We start from the raw sequence: 24,301 nt of genomic DNA, 5'->3' as shown, positions 1-24,301 counted from the left end.
CATTTAAATAAGAACATCTATTTTTAGTTAATTCAATTTATCTGAATCTGGGAGGAAAAAATATATCTTATAAAATTGGGGAGATATTTATTTATTTATCCACATATCATATACATTGGTAGAGAATAGCTGATGACTGATATGCTTCATCTTCCTTGGAAAAAAAACATGTTTGTTATGATTAGAGGCATTTTCTTTTGTGATTTTACATTTGGTGTTTTTTCTATCTGGCCTATCTGGCTACTTTCTTTGTAGAAAATAACCCTCTCTAAGGGCCTGGTAATAATAATTTATATAACTCATTTTGTGCTATACAAAATGAAGATAATAGAAATAATAGTTTATGTGAACATAATATATATTTCAAATAATATAAAGAGATTCATACATGTTGTTTAATCTTGAGTCTGAAAGCCTTTCCAATTTAATAAGATGTCAAGAGAGCTATTGATAACTGAGAGCTGAACACTACAGTAAAGCATGAATGCTGACTTCTTTAACAGGAAAAGAACTGCTTTTTAATTGGACTGGATGCTGTATTGACAGAATAACAAGAAAAAAATTAAATCATTATTCTTTTGCAGCACAATGCTTCCTGTCCATACCAATGATGAAGAATAAAATAGAATATTGTCCTTTCTTCTTTTTATAAACTATTGAAAATCACATGTAGATATTCAGTTGCATGTGTTTATTTATATACATGAGGTGCAGAGTAGTACACTAGGCAAGCAGATACACTTTACTGTTGTACATTATCTCTACCACTTGGTGAAAACCAAGTTGATGACTTAGGCAAAAACCTTTTGTTATTTTCCATTTCCTTAGATAAGCGCAAAAAGATCTAGACTTCTCTGTGGATATGCAGTTTTACATAATGAGGCAATATTTGTATTGAGAAAAGGTCATATGCAGTTTTACTTCAACTATCAACAGATTTTTTTATTATAAAAATATTCTAGCTGCCTAACCATCTTAACTAAAAAGGTATTTGCCTAAAACAGGTGTTCGAATGACCAAATGACCTGTGTAACATTTTTTGAATGATACTTAACGTTATAAAATGCCCTCTTCTTTCCTATGTCCCATTTTCTCTATCAAAAATAAATTCATACTTAATTATATACATAAACATAAAGATAAAATATTGGCTGATCTGGCACCGTTGCCTCAATGCAAGACAGATTTGCTGTGCTAGTGCTAGAGCTTCTTCTGCCCAATTCTGCTTCCATCACTTCCACCACAAGCAAGAGCTTCTGCACAGCAAAAGAAACTTTCAGCAGAGTGAACAGACAACCTACAAAATGAGAGAAAATTTTTGCAAACTATGCATCTGACAAAAGCCTAATACCATCTATAAGGAACGTAAACAAATGTGCAAGAAAAAAAAACCATTAAAAAGTGGGCAAAGAACATGAAGTCATTTTTCAAAAAAGACATACCATGCAGCCAAAAATCATATGGAAAAAAAAGCCTAACATCACTGATCATTAGAGAAATGCAAATCAAAACCGCAATGAGATATCATCTCACACCAGTCAGAATGGCCACTATTAAAAAGTCAAAAAATAACAGATGATGGTGAGGTTGCAGAGAAAAAGGAATACTGTTGGTGGGAGTGTAAATTAGTTCAACCATTGTGGAAGACAGTGTGGTGATTCCTCAAAGACCTGAAACCAGAAATACCATTCAACCATAAATTGCATTACTGGCTGTATACCCAAAGGAAAATACACTATTCAGCCAAGAAGACACTTGCACGTTTATCACAGCACTATTCACAATAGCAAAGACATGGAATCAATATAAATGTCCATCAATGGTAGACTAGATAAAGAAAATATAGTACATATATACCATGGAATACTATGCAGACATAAAAATAATGAGATCACATCCTTTGCAGGAATATGGATGGATCCGGAGGCCATTATCCTTAGCAAACTAAAGCAGGAACAGAAAACCAAATACCGCATGTTCCCACTTATAATTGGGAGCTATCTGATGAGAACACATGGACACATAGAGGGAAGCAACACATACTGGGGCCTATTGGAGGGTGGAGGGTGAGAGGAGGAAAAGGATCAGAAAAAATAACTAATGAGTACTAGGCTTAATACCTGGATGACAAAATAATCTGTATAACAAACCCCCATAACACAAGTTTACCTATATAACAAACCTATACATGTACCCCTGAACTTAAAAGTTAAATTAAAAAAAAAAAAAACACTAACTCAACAATGTACTGCAAAAAACAAACAAACAAAGAGTACCTCTGAATAAACTTCTGGTATGCAAATCTCCATCTCAGAGTCTGCTTACCAGGAAACCTGACCTGCAACAGCTGGTACCAGAAGTGGTTGAAGGAAGCAAATTCTAGAATGTCGTCTTGAAATTAGATTGATCAGCAACGAGGACCTCTTTAGAGGTGGTTTGGTCGAGCACTGACCACCCCAACATAATTATACAATTACTAAAACTTTCACTGTAGTGGTAAAGTGAAAAGGGATACCAGTGAAAAACAGTGGATTACTTAAAGGTAAAAGAGAAACAGTAACTATAAGAACTCCATATGGAATTGGATGGCTATTGCTGGGGCCAGTAGATGCTTTAGAGAAAGGGAAGAAAAGGTGAGTGTGATTAATTACCAATTAAAAGCTAAGTGTGAAAGACAGAGAGCCAATTTGGCAGCATAGCACATCTTCTGCACCCAGAAGGGAAAAAGGGTGATCAGGCCTAGAGGTTATTCATAAAATTAAGGGAAATCTAAGTGATGTTACATTTTCAACTCCATCTGGTGTGGACTTCAACGTAAAGGCCCTGAACTGGGAAACTGGAATTTTGCCATAGAATGGAGTCATCTGGATTGATGCGGTAGAAATTCTTGGAATTTCCCTGGACCTTTTGGCCTACAAAATTGGCCTACTTTTTCCTGTTAAAAGCTAGCTAGTGCTTACACAATTCTTGAATATCATGGAGAGTCTCTGCCTTTCTAGAAAACAAATTATCCCCTCAGGATCTACCCATACTTCCTTTCTAGGATACCAGTCTAATAATAACAGTAAATCAATACAAAACTTGGCTGAGAAAGTGCTGAGACTACTAAGAGAAAAAGGGCCTCTACACCAAACAAATGTGGGACCTAACCAAGATATGCAACAGGAGCCAGGGAAGTATATACAGAAAAATAACCTGAGGACTCTGAATCAAGGTGGATGAGACATAAGAATGAGGAAGAGTAATTTTATCACTATAAAGCCCTCTTCCATGATATTTTAATGCCTTGCCAAGGATCCTGGGTTATGATACTAACTTACTGCCACAAAGATCCTTGGGAGTTTTGAGAAAACAGTGGCTTAGATAAAGTAAAGTAGAAATGCATAACTGCAGTAAGAGATGCTGGAAGAAGGAACCAAAGGGTCAGAGAATTGGGCATGCTAGAGTGCTAGAGAATTGGGCATGCTAGAGGGCATCAAGCCCAAAAGCCTTCCAGATGATTATATTCCCTGGGAAAGCCTGCAAGAACACTCCATTTACCAAAGCAATGGATTGTTGAGAGGGACATCACTGAAATGATCAGTGCAGCCTGTCCTCCGGGGCCTTTGGAATTCTTCCATTGCAGCTCAGGCTACAAGTGACTAAGCCAGAAACTTCTAGCCACAGTTGGAGTAGAATTGACTTTCCCATAATCTGTTGGTCAAAACAGACTTAGGCCAGCCCAAATTCAAGAGAATAATAAATGAAATTCATCTCTTAATGGGAGTAGTGTCAAATAATTTGTGAACATCATTAACATGCCATATCCCACAGATAGAATATTTATAGATTCTTGTACCACAGTTGAAAGCTTGACTGGTTAGTCAGAGATTTGGAAAGAAAAGCATTTGAAACTCATGGATAAGGAAGCTTGGAAAGGGGGAAAAATGGGAAACTCTGAAAGTGGGCACAAAGTATTTGTATCACATATGGTGGCATTAGCCCGCCAGAGAGCTTCTACCACAGAAAAGGCATTATACAACCAAGTAGAAGAAAGACTTGGTGGGTCAACACTAGCTAGCCTCTGCAATTGGTCTTCCTAGTGTTGGACCGGTCAGGATATAAATAAAGTAGAGATGAAGGCAAAGATGGATGCTTAGCCAGGGCCAAACGGTGTGTGTTACCACCAAGACTAATATATTGCCTTTCATTGCTAAATGACCTGGCAGCCACAGAAATCAATGCTGAATTTCTGATAAGGCACTACCTATCCAGTAAATCTGCCACCCATTCAATGATAAGTTGATTACATTGGAGACCTTCCACACTGGAGGGGGCAGTGATTTATCATGACTGGATCTGATACATATTCCAAGCATGGGTTTGTTTGCCTTTTCTTTTTGAACGACTTTAACCAGTACAACATCAGAAAGCTGACAAAGTGTTTGAACCAGCAATACAGTATCATGCGTAATAACTCTTTGGACTAGGCAATCCACTTTACAGCAAAAGAAGTGTGATAGAGGTTACACGACCATAGAATCAACTGGTCTTACCATAAATCTCATCAACCAGTAACTTCCATCCTGAACCAGTGATAGAAGAGTCTCATGGAGGTCAGCTGTGTTGCCAGTTTGGAGAATATTTCCTCCAAAGATGAGATGCCATATTTTAAATGCAGAATGCCCTCCATAACATTGACAATTATATAGTAATATGCTTCCAAAAGGTAAATAGGTTTGAGAACCAAGGAATGGAAGGTCTCCTTATCATCATTCTCAGTGATTCACTTGGGCAATCTGTTTTTCCTGTGTGGGTTTAGAGTTTCTGGTTTTAAGAGAGGTGACATATCCACAAGTAGACAAAATAAGAGTTCTTTAAACTTTAAGCTATGGCTGATACTTGGTCATTTCATGCTCCTTCTAACAAGAGACCTTCAAGGAAGAAATTTTCATATTAGCAGGGATCATTGATCCTCATAACCAAGAGGATGTTGGACTTATTTTACTTGATAGGATTTTCAATAAAATTTTGAATGGAAATGGTAGGAATGTATATATGTGCCTTAGGACTGGTTATGAAAACATGGAGAACTAGATTTGACATTCAAGTGATCCGGTTGGGTATTTCTTCTCATTTCCTTACTCAATTTTGATGGTAAATGTGTCATCAAAGCAGCTACACTCTGAGAAGCACATGGTGATTAAAGGCTCAGACCTCTTAGCAAACAAGGTGCAAGCTGGGAGTGGGAGTATCTAGATCAGGTAAGTTGTAGCAGAAAATATGAAAAACTCTACATAAAATAAAATAATTGGATTTGTTTTCCAAAACTTAGTATAAAGGAAACTCTAGGCTAAATTAATTTTCTAGTCAATTATGTTAAATATTTAAATAAGAAATGGTAGAATGCTTGTACAAATTCTTACAGAAAATAGAAGAGGAGGGAGTACTTCTCAATTCATTTAATGAGGCTAGCATTGTCTTATATGAAAGCTAGACAAAATCCTGGTAAGAAAAGAGATTATAGATCAATATCCTTCATGAACATAGACACAAATCTTCTTAACAAAATTATAGCAAATAAATCCAACAAAACATTAAAATAGTAAGGCATTTTGACCAAGTGATGTTTATCTAATAAATACAAGGTAAATTTAATATTCAAGGATAAATCAATGTATTTCACCACTTTAATAGAATGAATGATCAAAATAATTACTACTTCAATGAATGCAGAGAAAGCATTTAACAAAATTCAGCTTTTATTTATAATAAAACTAAAACTATAAATTAACTAGGAAGTGAAGAAAGGTCACTAGAGCTGATAAATGGTATCTTAAAAATTACCTACAACTAAAATTATACTTATTGGTACAATACTGAATGATTTACTACAAAGTTTGGGGATAAGAGAAGTATGTGTGATCCTACCAGTTTTATTTAAAAAAGAGAAAAGACAAAAAAGAGCTTAAAGTTTGTAAATTATGGAGCAAAATTGTTTTAAGTTTATATGATTATTAACACAGAAAATGCTAAGGCATCTACAAAAAGCCTACTAAAACTAATAAGAGATTTTGCAAGAAATCAGGATATAAGGTCAATACAAACTTAGTTGTATATATTGGCAATAATTTAAAAATAATCTTATAGAAAAAATAGGTAAAAACATTTGTTTCTTTAGGTTATGCAAAGGTTTTGTTAGACAGAACCCTAAAAGCACAAAATATAAAACAATGCCCAAATTAACTTCATTATGGATTCAAAACTCTATGTACAAACAAAGAGTTTGTATCCTTTTTATAAAAAGAACTCTTACAACTCGATAATAAGTAGAAAATATACCTAAAAAGTGGATGAAAGATTTGAGCACTTTACAAAAGGAATAATACATAAGAATAGGCAATAAGCACATAAAAAGATGACTAGACATCAAACAAATACAAATTAAAATCAAAATGAGATAGCATTAGACACTCACTAGATGAAAGTTAAGAGGCCTATGAATATCAATTGTTAGTGATGATATAGGGCATCTGAAAATGTCATACACTGCTGATGGGAAGGCAAAATGGTACAGGATGTGAGGGAAAAGTTCAGCATTTGGAAAAATGATGGCTGTATATTAAAAGGTTAAAAATATATGACCAAGTAATTTCAATCCTAGGTATTTATACAAGAGAAGTGATTACATCTGTTAACACAAAGATATTTCTGCAAATATTCATGGGAGGATTATTCATACTAACTAAAACCTGGATTCGATACAAATATCCACCAGTTGATGAATAGTATACTAGTATGACATGTATCCATGAAGTGAAACGCTATTTAGCCAGAAAAAGAAACACAATATATACCACAATATAGAGTAACTTTAAAAAATATTATTGGTAAAATAATTCACATAAAATAGATAATTTATAGTGATTATTTTAATTTGAAATTCCAGAAAATATGATACTTCTTGTAACAGAACAATCAATGATTTCCTGTGGCCTGAGATAGAAGAAGAAGGTGGGCATAAGGTTGCAGGATCAACTGCAGAAAAGTTAGGAGAAAATATTTAAGGATGAGGGCACTGTTTTATATCTTTACTGTGGTGATGGGTACACAGTTATATATAATTATTAAAATTCAACTATGTTCTTTTTAAAATATCATTTTATTGTGATAAAAACAAACATGAGATCTACCTCTTAACATGTTGCTAAGTGTACATTATTGTTGACTATAATGCAATGTTATTCAGCAAATGTCTAGAGTTTATTCATCTTGCTTAACTGAAACTTGATTATAACCACCTATTGATTATAGGAAATCTGCCCATTGATTATAACTACTTACTTCCCCCTTCCCACAGCCCCCAGGCTCTCCTCTTAAAATAGATTAATTTAATATATATGAATAATACTTCAATAAAAAACAATGCTTCATATATCTTGAAGCATTGTTGCTAGATGTACACACATTTTGGATTGCTTTATCTTCTTGGTGTATTTGTTCTTCCATCATTATTAAATGCTCCTTATTACCTCTGCTAATTTCCTTGTCCTGAAATTTACTCTGATATTATTATGTCCACCAATCTTTTGATTGGTTTCCCTATGGTATAACTTCTTTATCCTTTTCTTCTTTAAACTTATCTTTTTTAGCATATTTTAAATGGGTTTCTGGTAGACAATAATTTGGTTTTGCTCTTTAAACCAATTTCCAATCTATATTTTATAGTGTTTAGATAGAACAAACAAGAAAGAGATAAATAAAATATTATAATTAGAGACTTCAACACTCTCTTCTTTCAGTTAAGGACTTCTTTCTTCTCTCTTCTTTGACAAAAGAAATAGAACATCTTAATGTAATAAACATTTATAGAATACTCCATCCAACATTATCAGAATAACTATTCTTTACTACTACACATGAAACATTTGTGAAAACAAACCATATCCTGTGTTACAACACAAACATTAATGAATTAAAGAGAATTGAATTGACACAAAGTGTCTTTTTTGGTCATATGACCCTAATGAAATTAAACCTGATGTCAATAACAGGAAAATGTCCAGAAAATTCCCTGAATTATTAAAAATCAAATAATGCAATTCTAAATAGTGGTTGGGTCAAAGTGGGTTCAGAATATACATTGAATTGATTTTAAACTAAAATACAATGCATTAATACATATGTGATGCAGCTATAGCCATCCTTGTAGAGAAATTTATGCCATTAAAATGCACATATTAAGAAAAAATTTTCAGATAAATTTAAACTTTCACCTTGATAAAATAAGAGAAAACTTGTTCTTTTTTATTTTTCTAGAAAAAATAAGAACAAACTAAACCCACAGAAACCAAGATGATATAATAAAGAGAAGAGAAAAATAAAATTGAAATTAGAAAATAGAGAAAATAAATGAAACCAAACTTCGTTTTATTTTTAAGATCAATAAAGTTGATAAAGTGTTAGCTGGTCTAAGAAAAAGATGGAGAGGAAAAAATTACTTGAATGAAAACTATCACTTCAGGGATATCACTGTAAATACTACAATTATTAAATGGATGATAAGGGAGTACTATAAAGAACCCTAGTCATACAAATTCAAAAACAGAGATAAATGGACCAATTCATTGAGACACAAAAATTACCAATACTTATGCAAGAAGAAACAGAATACTTAGTAGTGTTATATCTCTTTTAAAAACTGAATTGCTAGTTTAAAACCTTAAAAAAACTCTTGTTTCAGATGGTTCCTATTGAAAATTATACTAATTTGTGTCATCTCTCCAGAAGTGAAAAGAAGTGTTCCCAACTCATTTTATAAAGCGAACATTACCCTGAGACCTAAAACAAATAAAGACACTACAAAGAAAGAAACTACAAACCAGTATTCCAGATGGAAATAGACATAAAATTTCTCAATAAAATATTATTGAATTGAATGCAGCAATATATGAAAGAAGATAAAGCATTATGACCAAACATGGCTTATATAGGCTGGTCAACAACAAAAAATTGATCACTATTATCATCAGATACTATTACAGACAACTATATGCTCACAAACTGAAAAATCTAGAGGAGATGGAAAAATTCCTGGAAACATATAGCCTCCCGAGATTAAATTGGGAAGAAATAGAACTACTGAACAGATCAATAATCAGTAGCAAGATGATTCAGTGATACAAAATCTCCCAATCAAAAGAAAGAGCCAGGGCCGGGTGGATCTACAGCCAAACTCTAACAAACATGCAAAGAAAAACTAATTCCAATTCTTCTGAGAGCATTCTGAAAATATCAAGGAGAAGGAAATACCTCCTAACTAATTTTACAAGGCCAATTGCACACTGATACCAAAACCAGACAAGGACACCACCAAAAAAGAAAACTACAGGCCAATATCCCTGATGAAAATAGACACAAGAATCCTCAATAAAATACTAGGAAATCAACTCCAACAGGACATCAAAAAGATAATATATACCATTATCAGGTGGGATTTATCTCAGGGATGCAAGTATGGTTAAACATATGCATCAATAAATGTCATGCATCGTATCTGTAGAATTAAGGACAAAAATCATATGATCATATAAGTAGATGCAAAAAAAGTATTCATGAAATTTAGCATTCCTTCATGATAAAAATTCTCAACAATCTAAGCATGGAAGAAACATACCTAAAAGTATTAAAGGCCATATATGACAAACCCACAGCCAACATCATTCTTAATAGGGAAAAACTGAAACATTCCCTCTAAAAACTGGAAAAGACAAGGATGCCTTCTCTCACCACTCTTACTCAAAATAGTACTGAAAGTCCTCACTAGAGAAATCAGGCAAGAAAATGCATCCAAATTAATAAAGAGGAAGTCAAATTATCCCTTTGTGCTGATGATATGATTTCATATCTAGAAAACCCTAAAGACAACACCAAAAAACTCATGGATTTCATAAATGAATTGAGTAAAGATTCAGGATACAAAAAAAAAATAAGCATACAGAAATCAGTAGTGTTTCTATATGCAAATAATGATCTACCCAATGATCAAATCAAGAAGGCAATCCCATTTACAATGGCTACAAAATATAGCTATGATATATTTAGCCAAGGAGGTGAAAGATCTCTACAAGGTGAACTACAATGCACTGATGAAAGAAATTGTAAATGACACAAACAAATGGAAAAACATCCCATGCTAATGGATTGGGAGAATTAAGATCATTAAAATGACCATACTGCCAAAAGCAATCTACAGATTCAATGCAATCCCCATCAAATTGCCAATGTCTTTTTCTATAGAATTAGAAAAAACAATTTTGAAATTCATAGGGAATTAAAAAAAAAACCCAAGTAGCTGAAGCAATCCTAAGAAAAAGAACAAAGCTGCAGTCCATCACATTACCTGACTCCAAATTATACTACAAGGCTATATTAACCCAAACAGCATACTACTTTTATAAACATAAACACATAGACCAATGAAACAGAATAGAGAACCAAAAAATAAAGCCAGATACCTACAACTAATTTTCAACAAAGTCAACAAAAGTGTTCACTAGGGAAAAGACACCCTATTCAATAAATGGCACTAGAAAAATTGAATGGTTATATGGAGAATGAAACTAGACCCGTACCTCTCACCATATATTAACAAAAGTTAACTCAGGATGGATTAAAGACTTAAATATAAGATCTGAAACTATAAAAATCCTCAAAGAAAAGCTATGAAAATCTCTCTGGACATTGGCTTAAGCAAAGAATTTGCGACCAAGTCCTCAAAAGCAAGCAGAGAAAGCCAAAATGTAAACAAATGAGACTCAATTAAACTAAAAAAGCTTCTATACAGCAAAATAAGCAATCAACAGAGTCAACAGACAACCTAGAGAAGTGAAAACTGTGCCTCTTACAAAGGGCTAATATCTAGAATCTAGAAGAAACTGAAGCAACTCAACAAAAACTAAACAAATGATAAAAAGTGAGCAAAGGACATGAACAGGCATTTTTCAAAAGAAGACATACAAATGGTCAATGTATAGAAAAGTTTTCAATATCACTAATCATCAAAGAAATGCAAATGCAAATTATAACCACAGTGAGATACCATCTTACACTACTCAGAATGGCCATTATGTAAAAGTCAAAAAAACAACAGATATTGGTAAGGAGGGAAAGAAAAGGGAACTCTTATAAACTGTTGATGGGAATCTAAATTAGTACCACTTTTATGGAAAACAGCAGAATTAGTTATAGAACTACCATTTAAGCCAGCAATCTCACTACTGAATATATACACAAAGGAAAAGAAATTGTTGTATCAAGAAGACACCTGCCCTTATATGTTTATTGCAGCACTATTCACAATAGCAAAAATACAAAGTCAACCTAAGTGACCATCAACAGAGACTTGGATAAAGAAAATGTATGTGTGTATGTGTGTGTGTGTATGTGCATATCTCATGGAATACTATTCAGCTATTTAAAAAAATGAAATCATGTATTTTACAGTGACATGGATGGAATTGCAGGCTATTATCCTAAGTGAAATAATTCAGAAATACGAAGTCAAAACCACATGTTCTCACTTATAATTGGGATCTAAACAATGAGTACACCAGGAAATACAGAGTGGAATAACAGACATTGAAGTTACAAAGGTTGGAGGGTGGGAGGGAGCTGAGAGTTGGCTAAATACCTATTGGGGACAAAGTTTACTATTCAAGTGATGGGTATATCAGAAGGCTGGACTTTATCACTATGTAATATATGCATGTTAGAAATCTGCACTTGTACCCCCTAAATTTATAAAAATAAAACACGATAAATTTATCAATGTAATCAACAAATGGACTACAAAAGAAAAACTGCATCATCTTAAGAGATATAGAAAATGAATTTACATATGTCAACATCCATTTATGATAATTGCTCTCAGCAAACTATAAATACAAGAAAAGATATTTAATCTAAGAGTGTCTCTAAATTATTTACAAGTAATATCATATTTAATGGGAAAAACCTAAAGACTTTCCTCTCAAAATCAAAACCAAGGTGATATGGTTTGGCTCTGTGCCCTCACCCAAATTTCATCTCGATTTGTAATAACCATGTGTCGAGTGAGAGACCTGTAATCCCCACGTGTCAATGGAGGGAGGTAATTGGGTCATGGGGGCGGTTTCCTCCATGCTGTTCTCATAATGGTGAATGAGTTACCATGAGATTTGATGATTTTATAAGGGGCTTTTCCCCCTTAGTTTTCTCTTCTTCTCCCTCCTGCTGCCTTGTGAAGAGGTGCTTGCTTCCCATTCAGCTATGATTGTAAGTTTCCTGAGGCTTCCCCAGCCATGTGGAACTGTTAGTAAATTAAACTTCTTTCCTTGAGAAATTATCCAGTCTCAGGAAGTGTGAGAATGGACTAATAAAGTAAATTGGTACTGGTAGAGTGGGGTACTGACACAAAGATAGCCAAAAACATGGAAGTGACTTTGGAACTGGGTAATAGGCAGAGGTTAGAATGGTTTGAAGGGCACAGAAGAAGAAAAGATGTGGGAAAGTTTGGAACTTTGTAAAGACTTGTTGAATGGTTTTGACCAAAATGCTAATAGTGATATAAACAATAAAGTCCAGGCTGAAGTGGTCTCAGATGGAGATGAGGAACTTACTGGGAACTGGAGCAAAGGTTGCCCTTGCTATGCTTTAGCAAAGAGGCTGGTGGCATTTTGCCTCTGCCCTAGAGATCTGTGGAACTTTGAACTTGAGAGAGATGATTGGAAACTGGAGCTTGTGTTTAAAGAGGAAGCAGAGCATGAAAGATGAGATTTTGGACTGTGCATTTTTGAGTTAATGCTGAAATGCATTAAAATTTTAGACTTGGGAAGGCATGACTGGTTTTGCAATGTGACTTCTCACCCCTGGAAGGACCAGGGGTGGAATAATATGGTTTGGCTCCATGTCCCCACCCAAATCTCATTTTGAATTGTAATACCCACAGGTCAAGGGAGGGACCTGTAGTCCCCATGTGTCAAGGGAGGGAGGTAATTGGATTATGGGCCTAGTTTCTCCCATGCTGTTCTCATGATAGTGAGTTCTAATGAGATCTGATGGTTTTATAAAGGGCTCTTCCTTCTTCACATTCTCTTCTTCTCTCTCCTGCCACCTTGTGATGAAGGTACCTGCTTTCCCTTCTGCCATGATTGTAAGTTTCCTGATGCCTCCCCAGCCATGTAGAACAGTGAGTCAATTAACCCTCTTTCCTTCATAAATTACCCAGTCTCAGGGAAATTCTTTATAGCAGTGTGAGAAGGTACTAATACACTAGGCAAACATTCTTGTCTCATCACTTATATTTAATATTATGCTACAAATCCTGGCTAATGAAAACGGTTTAAAAAAAGAGAAAGAATGCAAGAAAGAAAAGACATACAGATGGGAAAGGAAGATATATTACCGTTAAAAAAAAAAAAAAGCATTATTAACAGAATGCACAAAATCTCAAGAAATCCATAGAAATACCTCTTGGAACTAATAAATGAATTTAATAAGTTCACAAAATACAAAGTCAGTATACAAAAATAATTATTTCTGCATACTAGTTTTAAACTATTAAAAACCAAAACCCAAAACTTTTTTAAAAATGCACCATTTACAAAAATCAGAACCATAAAATAGCAAAGTATAAATCTAACAAAATACAGGCAGAACTTGAAAGACAAAACTGCAAAATGTTAATAAAAGAAATCAAAGAAGTCCAAAATATAAATATGGATATTATTAAAATGTTAATTCTTCTCAAATTGATATAGATTTCACACAACCTCAATGAAAAGCCCAACAGGATTGTGTGGAAATATTTACAAGTTGACTGTAAAGTCAAGTCAGAAAGTGAACAAATAAATGAACAACAAATATTAATAATTTTGAAAAAAGCTAATTTTAAAAAAGAAGAACAAAACTGAAGGACTCATATAAAGCAACAGTAACCAAGACAATATAGTATTGGCAAAATAATAAGCATATAGATCCATGGAAAACAGCAGAGACTTCAGAAATAAACACACAGATATGGTCAACTGATTTTTTTTTAAAGGGAAAAAGGTATACAATAGTGAAAGAACAGTCTTGTCAACAAATAGTGCTGGAGCTACTAAATATTCACATGCAAAAAGTAAGAACCTCAATCCATACCTCACATAAAATATAAAGTCAACTTAAAATGATACACAAAACTATTATTCATACCTAAAATTATAAAACTTGTAGAAAAAATGTAAAAGTCCTTTTTTCAATATACTTGAGTTACCTTTATTAAAAGACTATTATCAGGCTGGGTGCAGTGGCTCATGCCTGTAATCTCAGCACTTAGGAGGAAGAGAAGGGAGAATTTCTTGTGTACAGGAGTTCGAGAGCAGCCAGGACAACATAGCAAGACTCTGTGTCTAAAAAAATAATAGCCAGATGTGGTGGCATGTACCTGTAATACTAGGTATTATACCTGTAACATAGGTAGTTGGCAGTCTGAGGGTGGAGGATTGCTTGAGCCCAAGAGTTTGAGGTTACAGTGAGCTATGATCCTGCCACTACTCTCCACTCTCCATCCTGGGTGAGAGAGTGAGATCTTGTCTCTTAAACAAAACAATTATAAATTAATACTTCCTATTATTCTTGTTTGTAGGGTAAACTGTAATGTTTTGATATATGCACACATTATGGAATAATTAAATACATCTAATTAACATATCTATAACCTCACATATTTTTCTTGTGTGTAGTATAAAAATTTAAAATCCACTCTTTTAGAATTTTTGAATATATGATACATTATTGTTAACAATAGTCACCATGCTGTGCAATAGATTTCAAAACTTATTGCACTTGTCTAACTGAAACTTTTTACCTTTTAACCAAAAATCTCCCCACCCCTAACCTTTGGTAACCACTATTTTACTCTCTGCCTCTGTGAATTTTACTTTTTTTAAATTTCTAATATATGCAGTATTTTTCTTTCTGTGCCTGATTTATTTCACTTGGTGTAATGTCCTCCAAGTTTCTCAGGTTAGATAAAGATTTCTTAAATACAATACTAAAAATCAGTAAATTTAAAATGACAAATAAGACTTCAGAAAAATGAAAAACTTGTGTTATGTGAAAGGTACTGTTAAGAGAATGAAAAGATAAGCTACTCACTGGGAAGAAAATATTTTCAAATCATATATGTGATAGTAGACTTGCATGTCGAATGTGTAAAGAATTCTCAAAAATCAAATATAAGAAATCAATCTAATTACTTAAAAATGTCCATGAGATCTGAACACTATCAAATTGATGACAAGAGATATGCAATACTCTTAGTCATTATAGAGATGCAAATTAAAACTTCATGAGACACCAGTACATACTTATTATGATGTTTTTTAAAAAATGACAACACCAAGCACTTAGACGATGATATGATTTGGATATTTATCTCCCAAATCTCATGTTGAAATGTAATCCTCAATGCTGGAAGGGGAGCCTGGTGGAAATGTTTGGGTCATGGGAGTGGATTCCTCATGGCTTGGTGCTGCACTCAAGATAGTGAATAAGTTTCTTTGAGATCTGGTGGTTTAAAAGCATGTGGCATCTTCCCTTAACCCCTATTCTCTCTCTTGCTCCTACTCTCATCATGTGATGTGCCTGTTCTCCCTTTGCCTACCATCATAATTGTAAGCTTCTGAGGCCTCACCAGAAGCAGACGCCAGTGCCAAGCTTCCTGTACAGCCTGCAGAATCACGAGCCAATTAAACCTCTTTTCTTATAAATTAGATATCTAAAAATGTGGAAATGACTTTGGAACTGGGTAATGGGCAGCAGTTGGAAGAGTTTAGAGGGCTCAGAAGGCAGAAAGATAAGAGAAAGTTTGGAACATCTTAGAGTCTGTTTACAGGATTGTGACCAAAATGCTGATAATGCTACAAAATTGTTTCTCAGATGGAAATGAGAAGCTTATTGGTAACTGCAGCAAAGGTCGCCTGTGTTATACCTTAGCAAAGAGCTTGGTTGTATTCTGTTCCTGCCCTAGGAATCAGTGGAATTTTGAACTTCAGAGGGATGATTTAAGGTATCTAGCAGAAGAAATTTATAAGCAGCAAAGTGTTAAAGATATGACTTGGCTGCTTCTAACAGCCTAAATTGAGATGCAGGAGCAAATAAATGACTTAAATTTGGAAGTTATATTTAAAAAGGGGATGTAGAGTGTAAAAGTTTAGGGAATTTGCAGACTGGCCATGTGGGGTCTTCCCCATTTTCAGGGGAATAATGTGGTTTTCCTGTTTTCAGGGGAAGAATACAAGCAGGTTGTGGAGCAACCACTTGCTAGAGAGATTTGCAAAATGAAAAAGGAACCAATTGATAATAGCCAAAACAATGAGAAAAAGGCCTCACAGACATTTCAGAAGTCTCTAAGGAGGCAGCCACTTCCATAACAGGCCCAGTGGCCTAAGAGGGAAGAATAGTTTTATGAGCCAGGGCCAGGGCTCTGCCGCCCTGTGCAGCCTCCAGGCTCTGCTTCCGGCATATCTGCTGCTATGGCTCCAGCCTTGGCTCAAAGGGCCCCAGGTACAGCTCAGCTCGGGCTGTTATTCTGGAAGGTGCAAGCCATAAGCCTTGGTGGATTCCATGTGATGTTAAGCCTCTGGGAGCACAGAATGCAAGAATAAAGGAGGCTTGGCAGATTCTGCCTAGATTTCAGAGGAGGTATGAGAAAGCCTGGATGTTCACGCAGAAACCTACCACAGAGGTGGAGCCCTCACAGAGAACCTCTACTAGGGGAGTGGTGAGAAAAAATGTGGGGTTGGAACCCCCACACAGAGTCCCCACTGGGGCACTGCCTAGTGGAGCTATGAGTAGGGGGCCACCATCCTCCAGACTCAAGAATGGTAGTTCTACCAGTAGCTTGCAACCTCAGCAGGAAAAGCCACAAAGGCAAAGCTTCACAAGGCCTTGTGAGCCCACTTCTTGTACTAATATGCCCTGGAAGTGGAACATGGAGTCAATGAGATTATTTTGGAGTTTTACAATTTAATGACTGCCCTGTTGGGTTTCAAACTTACATGGGGCATATAACCCCTTCCTTTTGGCCAATTTCTCCCTTTTGGAACAAGAATATTTACTCCATGTCTGTAACTACATAGAATCTTGGAAGTAAAAAACTTTTTTTGATTTTACAGGCTCATAGGTGGAAGGAACTTATCTCCAGGTGAGAATTTGAACTTGGGATTTGGAACTTCTGAGTTAGTACTATAATGAGTTAAGACTCTAGGGGATTATTGGTAAGGCATGATTATATTTTACAATATGAGGACATGAGATTTGATGGGAATAGGTGCAGAATGACATGGTTTACATATTTGTCTTTCCAAATGTCATGTTGAAATATAATTTCCAATGTTAGAGGTGAAGCCTGGTGGGTGGTGTTTGCATAATGTGGGCAGATCCCTCATGGCTTGGTGCTGTACCTCAATATAGTAAGTGAGTTCTCTCAAAATTGGGTTGTTTAGAAATGTGTGGCACCTCCCCGCTACCCCTGTACTCTCTCTTTTACTCCCTCTCCTGCCGTTTGACATGCCTGCTCCCTCTTTGCTTTCCATCATGATTTTAAGCTTCCTGAGACCTCACCAGAAGTAGATGCTGAGACTATTCTTCCTGTACAGCCTGCAGAACCACAAGCCAATAAACCTCTTTTCTTATAAATTACCCAGTCTCAGATATTTATTTATAGCAATGCAAGAATGACCTAACAAACAAGATTTAGAGCAACTGGACTCATACATCATCAATAGAAATGCAAAATGCTCCAATCCCTATGGAAAACAGTTTGGCAGCCTCTTATGAAGTTAAACCTTACCATTTGACTGAGCAATCCTCCACTTAGGAGTTTAGCTTAAAGAAAGAAAAATTTATGTTTACTCAAAAACTCAAAAACCTGTACTTGAATGTTTATAATATCATTATTCTTAATCACCCCAAACTGGAAACAATTCATATGTCCTTTGATGAGTGAATGGATAAATAAACTGTGGTACATCATGCAATCAAATACTACTCAACAATTAAAAGTACCAAATTTCGGATACAGATAACAACATTGATGAATTTCAGATATATTATGTTAAGTCAAAGAAGCCAGACACAATGATGTTCAATTTCATATATTTTCATTTATATAACATTCTGGCAAATGTAAAACTATAAGAATAAAGAATTTGTGAGTGGTTTACTAAGGGTTAGAGGTAGAAGTAGGTTTGACTACAAAAGGAGAGTATAGGGGTCTATTTTGAAGTAAAAGAATGGTTTTTCATCCTCAGGTAGCAGCGGTTATATGGCTTCATGTGTTTGTCAAAAGTCATATAACTTTACTTCCAAAAAGGTAGATGAATTTTAATGTATTCAAATTATGCCTTATTATAATTGAGATATAAAATATCTCAATAGATTAAAAACATAAGATCTATGCATGTCAGTAAATGTAAATTTACCTCAATAAAAATACTATGCAGCCAATTTTCGAAGTATCTTTGTGAGACATTACTAATATATTAAAACTCTTAAGTCAGTTCCCTTTAATCCATGGTTGGCCCTGGATACATAATTGTTGAATGGATGAATGAATGAATGAATGAATCATTGATTAATAATAAAAGAAAAAATTAGGAAAATTTAAATCTCAGAAAACTTGTCTCTCAAATCAAAGTGAGAATTAATTGTATGATAAATATTTCTTTCAGAAACGTAAGCATTTCTGTTTTTATGTCTGATAATTGAAGATTTTTCTGAGAGTGACAATCTTTTTAATATGCTTTAGTGCAGTCTTTAGTTTTCCTACATTTGATCTTTTATGCAAGCCCTACATTTTCACCCTAATATAAATTTTTCTTTGCTCATTATTTATCTCTTTCACTTAAATCTACTAAAATATTGTTTATGTCTTCAATTCTTTGATGTCTTGTTCATTAAAGAGGAAATAAGAGAAAAATTATTCTTATTTCCTTCTTTAAAGGTAATATCGAATATGTGATTATATACTTCTCATCAGATGTAGCTTAGTTTATGCCACAATTGTCATCTCATTAATGAGAGCTTCCAAAATGAACTCGATTATGCTAATAATGTATTGTAGTTTTAACTATCATGTTTTTCTGACTTTAGCATGGAAATAAAAATTAAAGTACTTTTTAATATCTGAACCATTCCTGGAGTTATTTTCAGGAACAGAAAACATTTTCACAAAACATATTGTTTGAATCTGTTAAAAGCGAATAAAGAGACACCCAGAGACCATCATCTCTAAGCCTATTTCTGAAGGAGCTGACACTTTCATTCTGTTTGATTCTCTTCCCTTTAATTGCCCTACTTCCTAGGCTGATATTTCTAATTTTAAAAATTCAGATTAGTTCCACATCTTCCATCTATGCCACATTTAGATTTAAGTAGCCTTCTATGCAAAAATGACAAAAAGAGAAAGTAGTTCTCTTTTCAATAGATAAAACTGTCTCATTGAATGAATGGCATCTCCCATGATAAAAAGAAAAAAAAACATGCTTTTATAGTAAAAAGAAAGCCCTAATCAACTTTCATTACTCAGGAGACAACCACCTAGTTTGAATTAGGACTCTGCTGCTTACTGGCTACATCACCTTGGGCATGGTATTTGACTTATTTGTGCTTCATTCTCTTCTAAAATATGAGGATTCTATCAGTATCTATTTTATAGGATGGCTGTCAGGTAAAAAGGACCAATATCTGTTATGCATAGAACAGTGAATGGCACACATTCAGTGTTACAAGTTAATAACATTTATTATTATTATAACCATTATTGATTCTCACTAAAACTGTGTAAGAAAGATAGGCGAGTAGCCACACCATTTTACCACTGCATAGTCCCTTCCTTACAAATAACTTGGAAAAATAGGCAATATTATTCTTCTCTGAGAATCCAACATGAAACCACAACGTAGCAAACGATGAAGCTATATACAAAGATACTTTAAATAAATCAAAGGTCTCACAGGCTAGCTGGACTTCTCTATAACCTAAATTAGGTTTTAAAATCTATTAAAAAAAAGTAAATTAGAATGAGATTTCTTAGTCACAGTAGCTTTTATAAAAGAGATCCAAAGATTCTGGTCAAAAATATGAATCTATCTTGTTCTTATAACATATATATTCCTATTGTGTAAGTATCTTTGATGCAATGGTATTTAGAAAAGAGACTGGTCTATGATAAGTGCTCTATAAATAATAGCTGTTACTTATTATTTACTACTTATTTACATTATTGTTATCATTATAATTAATATTGTCTTTTTATATTTTATCCTCAGAAAGTACATTTCAGATTCTAATTTCAAGTACTATAATACACTGTGCCTTCACAGGAAGGATGCATAAAAAGAAGGTAGGAGGAGTAGCTAACATCTGTAAGAGGTCTACGTTTCAAACACTGGCATTCTAACATTGTACAGATATGTTTAGATGAGGTGCCTGAACTAAGAGTTGGGAAATCAGGTTTCTGAGATGGCAGGGCCCAGTGCCACAGTCCTGAACTTAACAGAGTCACTAAACTAATCGGGGAGTTTTGACAAATAGATGGACAGCTATTCTCAAGTAAAACCCTAATTTCAACTCTGGCCTCATGTGGAATTTCCTTTACAAAACTTCTGTACTCTAACTTCTATAGTTTCTCTAAACTTTTGGTATAATGGAGTTTGTTAATGTTTCCTTTAAATGTTTAGTAAAATATCAATCACTCAAATTTTTGATGACTGATATTTCACACACTGTATAATACTAGTCATCAAAAATAAATATACACATAGTCGAATTTTACTGTGTACTTATGTACCTATCACATGTGAAGCCCCCTGCTGAGTACAGGAACCATGAAGCTGGGTAGGACAAAGGCAATCAGAACAGATTGATAAACTAGTAATAACAACACACTGTGATACTAGCAGCAACCTTGGAGATACACAAAGAGAAAAGAAACTTGAAAATGTTAAATACTAAAATTAGAAATAAGCTGATGAGATCCTAAACCATGCTTACATGATTTTTCATGCTTTAGTGAAAAGATAAGAATTATTTCTAATTGCTTGGTTTTAAATGTGTACTTTTAAACTACAAAAGTGTGGTTAAATGCATTCTTTCTCCATTAAATTAAGTACCTTTGCTAATAGTCTTTAAACTGTTAAATTCATTTTTATATAGGCTTTCTTTAACCAATAATGTAAAGGTAAAGATAAAATGTGAATTAATGGAAAAGCACAGCCTTTTTCATATTAACCACTTTCAGAAAACAGTGTCCTCAGTATAGGGAGTTCCAAATGCCTCTGAACTGAAGGCCTGCATTTTCCCCTAAATATGCAACGTCTGCGTGTAACATTTTAGTCATTCCTAAAACTTTTCAATTAAACTTTTATAAAGCTATTCAATATTATTTTGTTTTATGTAAGAATTTCTGAGAAAAACTGGGATAATGATGTACATTTTAAGTACATTGTAATTGTTAGAACAATATATATATTATTCTAACAATTACAATATATATTTCGTAACTAAAAATTCTGTGTTTTTAAGCCCTGAGTTTCCATTATCATCAAAGAAGATAAAGTAGAAAACCACTTATTTCATTTTAACTTCTAAGTATAATCAATTTCCTTACTTATTAAAATTTAGCAAAAATTACTACAGTGTTCCCATAAACACCAAGACTTTTCCTTTTCCTTTTTACATTTTGAAAAGATCATATAGCAAATTCTTGCTTCTGGTAATGGTGAATTAGCTTGGAAATACTAATCCTACTGCCAATAAAAATAATAATGAACTGTGAGCAAAATATTAAAGGATTTACTTGAAGCAATTTAGAAACTAGAGAACACATAACTTTTAAAATATCCATATTTATTTATTCTTTGGGACATTCCTCAGTCTCCACAACAACACAGAGATAATACTCAGGCACAAAGTTGTAGTCTTACTGGGTTGAAGAGTCACAATTTGGATTACAGGGCTCTCACAGAACCTGGAAATGAGAGTGTCAGTATCTTAGAAAAGGAATATCATAGACAGGTAAGCCTAACAATTTTCATATATTCTTCGTGGACAAATGAGCTGTGACAGTGCAAGGAGCTGAGAGGGAAAACAAAATCTAGAAGGCCAAACATGCTGAACAAAGATATTAACAGCTTCTTTCTAGTGAAAGGAAGACAAAGTTTGGAGTTTAATCCTTCCAAGTTAGAGAGGTCTGGTAAACACCTCAGAATTTTCATGACACAGAACGGTCACAACCCAGGACTAAGGAACACGTTTCAGACATGATGGCATATCTTAAATTGATCCACCGAAGAAAGCCTAAAACCAAACTTCTTATACAAGATAAAGGCCATGAAACAAATGCCTGCTTGAACAAAATTCATCATTACTCGGAGGGAAATAACAGAATCCGGAGTCTCTAGCATAGAGTCACACACCACATTATGACCTTTTGATCAATGACAAACTGCATATAAGACAATGGCCCATAAGATTATAATGAAGGTGAAAAATTTCAATCACCTGCTGGTTTCGTAGCCATCCTAACATCATAGTGGAATGCATTATTCACACGTGTGTGGTGGTGCTGGTGTAAACAAACCTACTGTTGCCAGTCATGAAAATATCGCACATACAATTATGTACACTGCATAATAGTTGATAATGATAATAAATGGCTATGTTACTGTTTTATGTATTTACTATAGTATATGTTTTAGCATTATTTTGGAATGTACTTCTACTAATTAAAAAAAGGATAGCTGTAAAACAGCCTCAGGCAGGTGCTTCAGGAGATATTCCAGAAGACAGCATTCTTATAATAGGAAATGACAGCCCATGTGTGTTATTGGCTGGAGGACCTTCCAGTAGGATAAGATATAGAGGTGGGAGACAGTGATATTGATTATTCTAACCCTGTTTTGGCTTAGGATAATGCGTGTGTTTTTGTTTTAGTTTTTAACAAAAATGTCTAAAAAGTAAAAAATAAAAAATTTTAAAAATAGATAAATGCTTATATAATAAGGATATGAAGAAAGAAAATATTTTTGTTCAACTTTGCAATGTGGTTGTGTTTTAGGTGTTATTTCAAAGTAGTCAAAAAGTTTTAAAAATTAAAAAGTTTACAAGGTAAAAGAATTATAATAAGCTAAGATTAATTTATTGCTGAAAAAAATTTAAAAAATAAATTTAGTGTGGCCTAAGAATACAGTATTTATAAAGTCTACAGTAGTGTACAGTAATGTCCTAGGCCTGAGTGTACCATTGTTTTTCTTTCATACTGTATTTTCACTGTAGATTTTGTATGTTTAGATACACAAATACTTACCATTGTGTCACAATTGTCTAGAGTACTCAGTACAGTAATATGCTGTACAGGCTGGGCGTGGTGGCTCATGCCTGTAATCCCAGCACTTTGGGAGGCTGAGGCAGGCGGATCATGAGGTCAGAAGATCGAGACCATCCTGGGTAACATGGTGAAACCCTGTCTCTACTAAAAATATGAAAAATAAGCCAGGTGTGGTGGTATGTGCCTGTAGACCTAGCTAGTCGGGAGGCTGAGGCAGGAGAATCGCTTGAACCCTGGAGGTGGAGGTTGCAGTGAGCTGCGATAATGCCATTGCACTCCAGTGTGAGTGACAGAGCAAGACTCCATCTAAAAAAAAAAAAAAAAAAAAAAAAAATCCTGCACAGGTTTCAAGCCTAGAACAGTAAGCTATACCATAAAACTTAGATGTATAGTAGCCAGTACTATCTAGGCTTGTGTAAGCATACTCTGTGATATTCACACAATGATGAAATTGCTTAACAACACATTTCTCAGAAGGTATTCCAGTTGTTAGGCAAGGCTAGTATAAGAAGGAGTATGAAGTCCCTAGCAGCAAACATAGGGATGCTAGGACTCTCTTGCACTCTTTCTCTCCAGTTATCCCATGGGCTGCCCACAAGAAAGATCAGAAAGTATTGAGAGAAAGCTTCCTCTATACTTCTGACTGGATGAGGAGAACAGTGCCCACTGTTCTTAAAGTATTTAGAAATAAATTTAATAAAAAAATATGTAAGATCTCTATACTGAAAAATACTGAGAGAAATTTTAAATGGTGTAAATAAATAAAGAGACATTTCGTGTTCCTTATTTGGAAGATTCAATGTTGTTTAGATGGACATTCTCCGTAAATTGATCTACAGGTTCCACACAATCCAAATCAAAATCCCAGTGGCTATTTTCATGGAAACTGAAAAGTAAATTTCAAAA

Source organism: Pan paniscus, chromosome 5 (genome assembly GCF_029289425.2).
Source record: "Pan paniscus chromosome 5, NHGRI_mPanPan1-v2.0_pri, whole genome shotgun sequence".
Lineage (NCBI taxonomy): Eukaryota > Metazoa > Chordata > Mammalia > Primates > Hominidae > Pan > Pan paniscus.
This window is presented reverse-complemented; position numbering follows the sequence as displayed.